The sequence below is a fragment of the Setaria viridis genome, chromosome 6 (assembly GCF_005286985.2).
Source record: "Setaria viridis chromosome 6, Setaria_viridis_v4.0, whole genome shotgun sequence".
In the NCBI taxonomy this organism is placed as follows: domain Eukaryota; kingdom Viridiplantae; phylum Streptophyta; class Magnoliopsida; order Poales; family Poaceae; genus Setaria; species Setaria viridis.
In genome coordinates, this window is record NC_048268.2 from 10,744,844 (window position 1) to 10,758,018 (window position 13,175).

Consider the following 13,175-nt stretch of genomic DNA (forward strand, 5'->3'; position numbering starts at 1 on the left):
TACATAGTTGGAGAGTCTCGCACGACTTACAAACCCCAAATTTACAACTCTTGGTGCATGGAAGCACCAATAATAAGGAGGTGTGCAAACCTTGCATAACTCTAGGCTAATCCTTAAAGCAATGCGCTGATATGCCTAAACTAGCACTAATCAATACCTAAATGTCTTAATCTTGTCTTGAGCACTTTGGTGAATAGAATACTTATGTATATTTGGAAACTAAGCCTATAGCTTCTTCAAAACTCTAACATAGACGAATTGGCTAGGCAATGGGGTATAAATAGCCTAAAGCCAAGAAACTAGCTGTTGCTCAAATGGTCACAAAAATAGTAATCATCGATTTATACTATAACCACTTCATGGCCATCACCATACCATACTGTGTCACTGATTGATCCAATGCTTCAAGTACTGTAGTCACCGTATCATTTTGTGTATGCATAAAAACTCCATAGCCCAATTCGAGCCGCGCCTATCACACCAATTCATCTTTTGCTTCCTTTATAGCTATCACCGTATCATCCTATGATCACCGATTGATCCTAAGCTCCAGTTACTGTAGTCACCGTATCATGCTATGATGCATGTTAACTTCGAATCGAACTGACCATCGATTCATCAAATGCTCCCTTCATGGCCATCACCGTGTCATCCTATGATCACTGATTTGCTTCATTTCTTTGTGTGTCTATGATATGCGACTATGATCACCGTATCTTTGTGTTGACTTCTCTTTTATGATGTCTTGGGTTGCTTTAAGGTCTTCTGTGCTCTTGTACATATCCTCTTTTACCTTTGTTTGATGTGTTTCATCACTCAAGTCCATTACCTTACATTCATGTGACTAAACCTTATATACTCGCAAATGTTGTTCGTCCCTAGCAGGGGCGAGCTTAGGCATGGCCATAGCAGGCCATGGCCCCCTTACCAAAGCAAAATTTCCATTGGTTGAATAGTGATTTTTGTACTGTTTATTAGTTTAATTGCTTAATGAACACTGGCCGGCCCCCTCTGGATTCTTCGTTAAGCTTCGCCACTATCCCCTAGGTTATTATTGACACACAATCACCAAAATCACTAATGACCTAATTAGAACCAGTTTCCTTACAGATACCATGTGTTGTCAGGTTTGCATAACAAAATTGATTGAAATACAGGCATTCCTGCTAAACAAAATTGATTAAAATACAGGCACTCCTGCTGAACAAGAAGAAGAGCTAGAATTGAAAAGAAGCAACAATCCAATTTTGGGCGAAATTCACTGATAATTGGGAAGGAAACTAGTCTATACAAGCATAATCAAACTTCAATGTGAAGCTAGATAGAGGAAACAAAGCTACAATAAATTAGGGCAAAGCATCGCTCCGACCAAGAGGGTGTTGCTGTTCCAGGCTTCGTGCCCTTGCTGCCATCATGCTCTTCATCCTGCTTTGGGCTATTATTCATCCCGTGCCCCTGAAACCATAGAGCCCCATGTATGTATGTAGCACAGCAGCAGTAAGTAGTACCAACTTTACTCCCTCCATTCCTTATTGTAGGTCGTTTTGACTTTTTTAAGTTCATAGACATTATTATGCACCTAGATACACACTATACTCTCTCTATTCCAAATTGTAGGTTCATAGATATTATTATGCATCTAGATATAGTGTATGTATAAACCTAGAAAAGTTAAAATGACCTATAATTTGGAATGGAGGGAGTATTGTAATATTCCAAAAATTTGTAATATTTATTTGAGTGAAATTTGCAAAATTTTAAAACTTTTTGTTTAAATTGTGTGCTCATTTGAAAATGCTAGCTAATTCATTCCTCATCCCAAAAATTCCATTTCAAAATTTGTGTGGGTTGAGTTGGATCTTTTTTATTTTATTTGGAGTTAATTCAATTCAAAATTCAAACTAAATCAAAATCTAAATAAGAACCAAACCTAACCTATCAGACCGGCCCGCTAACCTATCTAACCCATGGCCCGCTAACCTGCGGCCTAGCCCGAAGGGGAAAGGAAGGAGGCCACTGTGGAGGAGCCCGAAGCCGCCCGAACGCCACCGTAGCCTTCGCCAAGCCCTCGCCGTGAGCTTGCCACCCCTCTTTCTCTACCTTGGCTCCCTTGTTCTCTAGCCATAGCCACCGTAGATGTAGGCCGCCGTTGCTTCGCCTCGCCGCCGGCTGCCGGGGTACGTGTGCCGCCTCACCGTGCCACGGTCGGGGAAAGCCCTGGGACCGCGTGCCAATAGGCGCACCGCTGGGGGCCGCGTGCCCGCAAGGCCACCGCACGCCGTACCCATGCCAGCCGCACACTGCACCGTGTGTGATCACCTTGGAGTTCTTGGTCTCGCAATCCTCCCTACCTACAAATCAACCACTTAGGTGACCCCCTGGTGGATTACCAGGCTACTAAATTCAACAGTTGGCATGCCAGGTAGGGGAGATCGTGGGATCCACTTAGCGAGCTTGCTGGTAGAAATCTCCGACATTTGTCCAGTTGGGTGAGTTGTTTCTAATATTGGTATTAAATTGATCTGATTTTTCAGATGCTAATCACATGCTGATTTGTCTTTCTTATCCATACAGTATACGCACGGGTCATGTTCTTCGGCACGAGCGCCACTCGGCGTCTTCTAGGAGGGATGTGCGCCGTCGGCCCACAAGGAAGTCGGCTGTCATGCTTCGTCCACTGCGGTGGCGTCAACAAGCACGCAGCCGAGTTTGGCTCCCCGACCAGTCCAACAAGGCCAGGCCTGCCAGCTCGTGCCTGTTGAGGCAGGTCGCAGGAAGGGCACACCGGTGATACCTTCAACCACTTGGACTCAACCAAGAATTGCTAGGCAACAGGTCTCGACTGGTTTGCTTCATTGAAAGTTGTTCACCAACCACGATGATCAAGATGGTACCCGGGGCTTCTGAGCCTATACACGAGACACGCGGGTTCTCCAACTCGACCACAAATCAAACTAAGTCTTATTTACAATTAAATATTTTACGGCTTCCGTATACGTACATACCCCTCGGCTCCTCCATGTCTCCGTGACTTTCGCCGACCGTCTTGGCTCCTCTATGTTTCTGTGACTTTCACCGACCACCTTGGTCGCACACCGACTGCTTATACAGCTTGGTTCGTCCACTACACGGGCGGTCGGGGGCTACACCCCACGGGTGCCCAGCTCATGCTGGTGCTTTTCCGCACAGTTTTGATTACTTTGCAGCTTCTTCGTCGTTCTTAACATATGCTAAAATAGTCGGGTAGCACACGTCTTAATCCGTGAAGCCTGACCCTCATGTGTCACTTCTTGCTAAGCACACCCGAGTCCGCTCAGCAACACCCCGGCAAGGTCAGATGCTTAAACATAATGGGCTAACTACTTAGGGAAATTAAGTAGCATACAAGAGCAGGATGCCTAAGAGTTTACTTCTACAATGAATCGAACTTCCGAGTTATCAATCATTAAATATTCTATATTATGCTACATAACATTTAGTCTTTTTACAGCTCAGAAACTACTCGGTGTGCCTCCTGCCGCTCAGCCGACCTCCTAGGCTCAGGGGATTGGGTGCGGGAGGTGACTCGGCGCGCTTTCGTGACTCAGCCAGCTCCCAGGCTCAAGGGCTGGACGCCACATATGACTTGGCGAGCCTCCTGCTGCTCGGCCAACCTCTCTGGATCGGGACGTGAGGCGACTCAGTGTGCTTCCGCAACTCGGACAGCTCCCCAGCTCGGGGGCTGGGCGCCACAATACGACTCGGCGAGCCTCCAGGTGCTTGGCCAACCTCTCTGGCTTGGGGCAGGAGGTGACTCGGCATGCTTCCACAACTCGACCGGCTCCCAGCCTTGGATGCTGGATGCCATAGACGACTCGGCGTGCCTACTAACACCAGGCCGACCTCCCAGGCTCAGAGGCTGGGTGCAGGAGGCGACTCAGCGTGCATACATGGTTTCACCAATCCTCGCGCTCAGGGGCTGGACACCTACTTCGGGTCGGCATGCTTCCGTTGCTCTACCAGTCCTCGCATTCGGGGGCTCAAAGGCTGGGTGTAGGATGTCACTTGACGTATGTCCATGGTGTTTCACAAGACAAAGACTACAAGATCAAGGATTTTTCTTTGAGCACTACGCAGCTTCTTGGCAACCAAATGACGAAAGCACTCGGGCGAAGCTTATCCAACTCAGCATTCGTGTCGGGCTGCTATTCAACTCCACACCACTCAGGGGCTTGATGGTTATAGATACCCAGGTACCCTCATGGAGGGCCCAGCCGACCACTAATAGGCCAGCCTGACTTGATGAAGTAGGCGGAAGATAGAGTCCGATTAGAGCTCCCCACGTGTTGTAATCCGACTAGATCTCATCTATAGTAACCGACTAGAGGTCCGGCCATGTGACCCTACCCCTCGAAGTATATAGGAGAGGTAGGGGTACCCCTAGGAGGGGAACTAATCCGATTTCATCAAAGACTAAACCACACACCAGCGCAAAGCAATAAAATCCAGCAAAATATAGGACGTAGGTATTACTCTACGGAGGCCTGAACCTGTCTAAACCTTCATGTTCTTGTGATCACCTTCGAGTTCTTGGTCTCACAATCCTCCCTACCTACAAATCAACCACTTAGGTAACCCCCTGGTGGACTACCGAGCTACTAAATCTGACACTATCCATCTTTTGGAAGAAACTTTCTTTATCACCTTCCAATATTTGAGATTCATGTAAACATTTTCAACCGTTGGATCTTCTCTCCAAACCCTAGCCCCCAATCCCACCCACCCATGCCAGCGTTGCTGCAACTTTTGCTGGAGGCTGACGCAACCCATCAATGATAGGGTATACCTGGCATATGAGTACTCAGAGCCATTGGATCTGACTCGGGAGGCATAGCAGAAGGTTACCTAAGAAGAGGTCACCGACCGGGTTATCGAGTTCTTTCGCAGGGTCATCAAGAACTTGCAATGCCTAAAGGCGTATTCCCTCATTAGGCTGACCGAGTCAGTAAGTTCGTGATTTCATCATTTGACTTGATTGCTTTGCTTTTGCATCTATTTCTACTTGATTGTGTTTATTTTTTAGAGCTGAGAGTATGAGTTTTTTTGTCTGGCACCAGTTCCTAGATGGGCCGAGCACCGAGACCGACCAGCCACCTGCCGCACTGGACTGGGAGTTGGACTCCTCCTTTGACAACTCCGACGTGGACGTATTGGTCCAAGGCAGTGGAACGGAGCTTAGGGGAACGGCTCCTGTTGGGCAACAGACCCGCCAGGCCGTTCACAAGAAGGTGGAGTCCAAGGCGCTGGAGGCAGAGAAGAAGAAATGAAAGAAGAGAGGTGCCACGAAGCCAAAGGCACCCACTATGGGAGCAGCATCCGCTGCGGAGACCTTGTGCGAGGTGCCAAGCACAACCACTAAGAAGAAGAAGGCCGAGCTCCTTGAGACAACCGCAGCCAAAACGGAGCGGCTCAAGGAGCAGCTAAAGATGGAGATCCATGCGGGAAAGCAGAAGGAGCTGATCATGCTGCTGCAAGCACCTTTTCGCCCAAAGTTCTGAGCGAAGAAGAGCACATTGTGAGTATGATCATGGCGTCGTATATTGTTTGAAGTTTTGTTTGTACATTGCTTCACTTTATCTCTGTGTCTCGCCATTCGAGCAGGAAGGCGGTGACGGAGGACGAGTCGGGCCTGCAGGACAATGGCGTCAAGACCCATGCAGAAGGTCAAACTCGTGATGCAACTATAGAGGCTGCATCCATGACATCTATCCAGGCCAAGAGCAAGAGTGGCCTGGTGACGAGACCTAAGGGGCTCGAGCCAAGGTCTTCACCATGCCAACATGTCACCAAGGACGCCACTGTATCCGTGCCCGGGGCCACAGATGCTAGTGTCAGGGTGCATATGGAGGAGACCCTAGGGAAACACCAACCGACATGGAGGTGGCGGGCTACAACGCCGATGTCGATGCCCACAAGGATGATTCCACCACTTCGGACTTCTGTAGGATGGCCCTAGAGCAAGATGCTGCTACTGACAAGAAAGATCTTGCCACCCTAAAGGAAGCCGCAGCCAAGGTCGGAGAGGTGTTATATGTAAGTTGGCTGACCAATATTGCTATTCACTTCAGCCCCTATCTTCCATGTTTGAATTGTTGGAGTAACTTTTGTATAGAATCTGGCCAAGCGTACGCACAAGAGGGCGGACTTCATCCACCGTGCTAAGGAGTATTGCCTCGAGGCCGAGCGCCTGAAGACTAAGCTCAATAAGGCCAATGAGGATGCCGCGGAGCAGATCCGAAAAAAGGACTGAGAGATCGAGGAGTAGAAGAAGATCACAGGGAGGTCTAGGGTGACCTTAGCACTTTGTTGACTTGTTTGGCTTCGTTCCTTATGGAAGATCTACCTTGGGTAGATGTGGCCTTTATCTTTTTTTGAGTTCTACTATTTTGTAAATGCCCAGAAGTGGAGAGGCTTAAGAGAGACCTCAAAGAGTGCAAGGAAGCCAATGCCTGACTGCAGCAAGACCACGACGTCGCCACGAACCGTGAGCATGCCGTGTGAAACTGGCCTATGAGGCTAGCTTGTGCAAGGACATGAACCGGTGCTTGATTTCTATTATGAATAGTCTCTTGCATGATCAAGTGGCCATTGCAGGGTTGGAGGTGGAGCTGGAAGACCTGAGGTCGGCTGCAGGCTACGTGATGGACATGATCCAGCCTATGGCCAACCCTGATGAGCCAATACCCCTACCTGGCGCGCCAACTATCGGATTTAGTGACTGGCATGCTCCCGAAGTGGCGCTAGATCAGTTTGGTGAGGAAGTTCTTCATGCTCTTGGGGAAGATGATGCTGGGGCGGGATGCAATCGAGCTGTTGGGGAGGATCTCACGATCACTCCTACCTGGCGCGCCAACTGTCAGATTTAGTGACCGGTAGTCCACTAGAGGGTACCCTGGTGGTAGATTTGTAGGCGGAAGAGATTGTAAGACCAAGAACTCAAATGGTTTAAAAAGGGCTCAAGGTTTAGATAGGTTCAGGCCTCCGAAGAGTAATACCGTCCTGTGTTTTGGTGGATTGTATTGTTGGTATGGGATGTGAAGAATTGATATACCCTCAGGGGGGCATCCCTGGCCACCTTATAGAGAGCCACAACCTAGGGCTACAATCAGATAGGATCTAATTCTAGTCAGTTGTCAAATGGAAAGCAATCTGAATTGGTTTACAAGAAGTATCATGTGATATCCGGGCAGAATCCATTCACCCAGCTTCCTGGCTTGTGCTCCCCGCGTTTTCATGCCTTGGCCCGCATGACATTGTTGGGCGGGCCCACTTTCCAAGACCGACCAGTATCCTGGTCGGTGGGGACCCGTGGGTACCTTTACCCCTCTTATAGGGATATATGGTTCTGGTTTTCCAAGAAAAATCAAATAAAAATTGGGATGGCTCAAGTCATTGGTTCATGAAAAAGAAAGGAATACAAAACGACTGAGTGAATAAACTCCAAATATTGTCTTGACCGGAGGTTCCACTTAATAATTGTTCACCAGGTATGACGTAGCGAAATCTGTGACTCACTTACTTGAAACTTCAAATGACTTCAGGGTTGTCCTCCCAGTAGCTTATTCTTAACTCGATGATCGGGTTGCCTCCCACAAAGTGCTTCGTTTATGGTCTATAGCTAGACTCTTCAATTCTTCACTTCAGAACAGTGCTCGGTGTCAGTGATGCAGTCTTCAGCACCCACTTCTTCACCATCTTTGGCTTTGATGTAGGCACAAACTTGGCTATCTTTTTCATCTTCATAGGCTGGCATTCTTCCTTCTTCTAGACGATAGCAACTTTTTTTGCTGGTTTCTTTTCTTCTGCCTTCGTGTTCTTCTCCTCGTTCTTCACATGAAGATGTGACATTATATACTTGCTAGAAATCATGTTGCATACCTCAAAGCATTGGAGAAACTTGAACGTGCTCATAATGCCATTAATATCAAACTTGGTCTCACAATTCCCAATGTCAATGTTTGCTCTTACGGTCTTTCTAGGATGAGCAGGGATTTACCTTCTTCTCTCATCTTGAGTATCATGAAGTCAACAGGTACAAAGAGGTACAAAGTGATTCCTAATCTTCACAGGTACATCTTCAGCAATGCCTTCAGAATAGCCAATGGTGTTGTCCACCAACTCCAGGCACATAGTAGTTGGTTCTAGCTCCGGCAGGCGTAGCTTCTCGAACATAGCTTTAGGCATGATGCTCACACTTGCACCAAGATCACATAATACCCTTTCGAATATCAGTGCTCCAAATGAACATGGGATGGTTGGACATCCCAGATCTCTTTTCTTCTTGGGAGCTTGATTAGCAATTGTAGCACTGCATGCTTCTGTGATCTCGATGTGATCTACAGTGAACTACGGAATCTCTCTCTTGTTCGTCAGGATATCCTTGAAGTAGCAAGTGTAGGTTTAAACATGTAGAGCATCTAGCAGTGGCATATTGATGTTCAACCTATCCACAACTTCAATGAACTTTTCAAATTGTTCGTTATTCACCTAGATGATGGTGTGGTTTCTCTAGCAGAATCTTTGTGTCATCTTGATCGACCATCTCAAACTCTGGCTCTTCTATTTCAATCTCTAGAGCTGGAGTAGGTGTCTTCTCCTTTGAAGTCATCTCTGCTTCTGCAGCTAGTTTAGGCTTCCTAGCTCCCGCCGGATGTTCTGGATCTTCTGTTTCCTTGCCTGAGTGAGTTTGAATAGCTTTAGCTTACTCTAGATTCATCGGTTGTCCTAGCAACTTCCCTTGATTGCTTGTATAATGCCCAGCTAAGTGTGTAACTTGAGTCTCCAGCATCTTTATCATTTCATCACTTGGTGGTTCAAACTTCCGACCTCTATCACCTTGCTGTCAATATTTTTTAGAATCTTGTCCATAGCCTTAAACTTAGTAATAGTGTCTTTGTTAATCTTGCCTTGCTCCTCCATAAACTCCTTCAGCTCAATTCGTAGAGGCACTATGTTCTGGATGGATGAGCTTGCCTTGAATTGAGGTCTATTCTATCCATACCAATAGTTGGATGGTGGAAACCACTCTTTCTTCTTCATGTAGTCTAGCAACATTGCTTCCTCTGGAAAGTTCTTCCCAACATGGTTGTAGTCGCCACAGTCATCACATGTTGATCTTGCTTCTGCTGCCTTGAGGTCTATAGCTTGAGCTTCCTTTATCTCCATCTTCTCCGGTCTCCTCATTAGCAAGCCGATCTTTCCATCAAGTAATTGATCACGCTCCACCTGCAACACTCCTTGTGTGTTTCTAGTAGGTTGAGCTGGGAATAGGCACCCAGATCATGCCATGCATCATTGTCTACAACCTTCCTGAATAACTTGAAACCTTGAGTTGGGGTGAGGCCTATAATTGATCCTCTAGTCGATCCATCGATGATTGCCCTTAATGCTGGTGTCAGCCCTTGATAGAACTTTTGGACTAGGTCATCTTTCGGGTACTTATGGTGTGGAACTACAAAGACGTACTCATTGAAGTCCTCATGAGCTTCAGCAATCATCTCGGAAGCATATTGAGCAAAACTAGCTATCCTGCTTCTGATATTCTGAGTCTAGCTGGCAAATAATGTTAAGTTAAGAAAGCCTTCATCAACTCATCCCAATTCTAAATCGTTGCCATCGGCAGAGAGTAAAACCATTAAAGCGCTCATCCAAGTAGAGAGTAAGTGAACAACCTTACCCTTAGTTGATTCTGAGTAACTCCATCCGCGTCGACGGTGTTGCATAGCTGCGTAAAAGCTTGTAGATGAAGATTAGCATCTTCCTTGCCAGTGAAAGGTGAACTCTGCAAGATCCTTAGTCTTGAAGTATCGATCCCAAACGGTTGACCGACACCGCCCAATTCATGGATAGGTAAGTCATTAATGTTTAGAATGCCGTAAAGTTTTTCTGGATCGTCCACAAAATTTTTCAATTTATTAGAGATGTAGCCGTCCATCTCCTGTTAGCGTTAGTGAAAGCAAACACATATAAACAACTAGATCTGAAATTTTGCTTGAGATTACACAAAGACAAAAATATTGAACAAAAAAGACTAAAAAATCATGAACAAAAAGTTATATCTATGCATGCATAGTTATACTAGAACTTGAGTGTTAGTTCCCTGGCAACCGCGTTAGCAAAGCTTGTTGACGGTTGTAAGCATGCCAAGTTGTGAACTGCAAGCGTACGGATCAGTTGTAGCACAAGATCTATTTCAACTATCCTTGTTAGTATTAAGTTGTTGTATATGAGAGATTCAGATCCAATCTGCTAAGCATATACAAACAGCTAAGAGATAGAGCAGAGGTAACCAATCAAGAGCAACATAGACTATGCATATGTTGTAATTTTGAGCATGGATAGCAAAGCAACATAGATATGATCTTAGTAAAAAGCATCTCTAAATCTAGACCTCCGGTCCGGACTTCTAAACCCCCCCACCTTACGAAGGAAAGATCCTGTTACGATCACCTATATCAGCACAAGCAGGTTAAGGGCATGATCATAAGAACATGCCATACTCATCGGTAGATCAGGCATGCAAATCTGGTCACCATGACCACAAGAACACCCTAAGAAATCTATCATCGATTCATAGATTGAAAAGCAAGCAAACCCGATAAAGCATAAAACCATCAAAGGAGATACTTAAATCGCTAAGAATATGAACACATTTATTACTTCACCATGAATGATTGTACATTACAAGATCACCACCGGGATCCTACCTTGATCTTGATGACTCCTACCTCCAGAACTCCAGCGTGATCTTCCTCGTAGGGTGATCACGCCAGCAGAGGTTCGCCTACGCTAGCCCCCAACAATCGCACGGCTCTCGGATCTCTGGGAAGGTGTCCCTCAAGCTCATTCTGCTGCTTCACATAAAGTACATCATCTTCGATATGGGGCTCGGTGAATTTTTTATGGGTATTTATAGTCTAGAGAGCACGTGGCAAAAATTGGAAGATGAGAGGGCAAAGGACCCCTTTTGCCTTCTCGCGTCCTGCTTCGTCCTCAAGTCTCATCTAGTGCTTTGAAGTCTTATTTTCACTTGCACGTGGGCCTGGCTCATCAGTTGTGTCAGGATGAGATTGATCTTCTTTGATTCCTCTTTGATCCCAAAGTGATCCTTACCGTATCTTCACAAAGTTAGCCCTTAAGTCATCTCGGAGGATTGCTTGCCAAAGATGGGCGTCGAAAGGCTCTAGAAGACCCTAGGCCGGTCGGCCAAGGCTCCTTTGGGCCGATCAGCCAAAGGCCCTTCCTAGGCCCGTTGGCCTCTACCTTTGTCTAGTTCGATGCTCGTTCAGTGCTTTATCCAAAAATATACTTTTAGGTCATATCCCTGCAAATACAGAACTCCAAAATATGTTTCACATGTGAAAATGACTAGTTTATTAGGTGTAGTCAATAGTTTAGGTATAAAATTCATGTCATTATTGAAGATAAACAGGGGTAAAAGTGTGTCAATAGCGAGCATCAACACCTACCTAACTACCTTTAGCTCTAGCTTGGCTTGGTCTGGTGCCTCCGGCTTGACTTTGTCTAGGCGGAGGGCCTCTGTGGCTGCTACCATGTTGGCTTCGATCGGAGTGTTGGACTGACTGTATGGGATTCTGCTGATCGAGTTATTCATACACGAGTTCTGCCAGTTCAGCCAAGTATTGGGTGTACTTGTTTTGGGGTGTCGTGCTGGTAATGAGATCAATTGACGCGATGGTGGCCAAAGGAGTATGATGGTGACGTATTTGAACTACTTCAAAGGCGATGTCAAGGTTCTGGATCGGTAGATCTGCTGCAAGGCGGCGTTATCGCTCTGCTCTTGCAGTGTTTCTTGCTCGTCATCGAGTTCTTTGTGCTTCAATTTCTTCTCTAACAATGCTGGCAGTGAGCTCGTCTTGCGAGATGTCATCTAGGTGATGTTCATGTCATGGGTTGTTATCTCGTTCCTCTTCTTCCTGATCACCATCTTGATTTTTGAGAACAGCGAAAACTTCTCGCTCTGGTGGGAAGCTTTCCAAACTAAAGGTGGTGACTTCCGTAGGGCCACCCTTCTCTAGGATAGGAGACAAAGGAGCTCCGTCCCGGTACAAGAGATTGTCGAGGTAGGCAATGAGGCATGAATTGTTGTCCTTGGCTAGAGCGGATGGCTTCATGTTGGGCTAGTAGACAAATCTGCCTTGTGGAGATGATGGGATTACCAGACTCTGCTGCGAACCTGATAAAGGGGTCTCCTCATCCGGATCCAAGTAGTAGTCGGGGTCATTGATCCTATCCGTATTGGATTGCGATCTGGACAAGGCCGCCTAATAGACAGTGGCCGCATTGCAGAGTTCGAATGGGAATTGATTCTGGGAGTAGTTCGATTCGTATGATGGCTTCTGCGTCAACTCGTGCGAGTCAAGCCAACTAGCGGAAGAAGCTGAGTTGTACTCAGACTCGTCCCCCTAGCCTCTGACTAGGTCAGAAATAGAAAATCAACCAAAATTCTCAACGAGATCCTCCAGAGCTTCGCGCTAGAGCTTCATGGTTGGCTTCCTTGAATGCGACGATTGGCTTGATGATGACTTGTGCCATCAAGTTCGCCAACGGATTCTTGGTGCTCTCCTACTTGGCACGCCCGCTGTCGGTGTTTAGACCTGGCAAGCTACCCAGGAGGGTGCCGGAGGTAGTATTTTGGTTGGTGGGGCTCATCGAGATCAGGAACTCGAAGTAAACACAGACACATGATTTAGATATGTTCGGGCTGCTAGTTGCGTGATACCCTATGTTCTGTGTTTTAGTTGAATTGAATTGCTTTGGAGGGGGTCCTTGCCTCGCCTTATATAGTCAGGAGTAGGGTTACAGGTCGGTTTATTGCATGAAAACTAGTCGAACACGACTAGAGAAGTCCTACCCTTATTACAACAGGTATTTTCCTAATCCTCAACTACTCTTTGTCTTTCCACATATACTATGTTGTCCTGCACCAAAGCCTCTATATCAGATGCGTCTCGGTGTATAGCCCTATATTTGGGACTGTTCAAATCTGCTGGTGGGCTCATAGATGTATGTACGACACATGGCACAACCGCGCAGGGAGGCCATGGCAGCTAGGGTTTGGCCTAAGCCATCTTCTAGACAACTTCGAAGACTTGCGGCGGCCGTCAGCTCCCTCT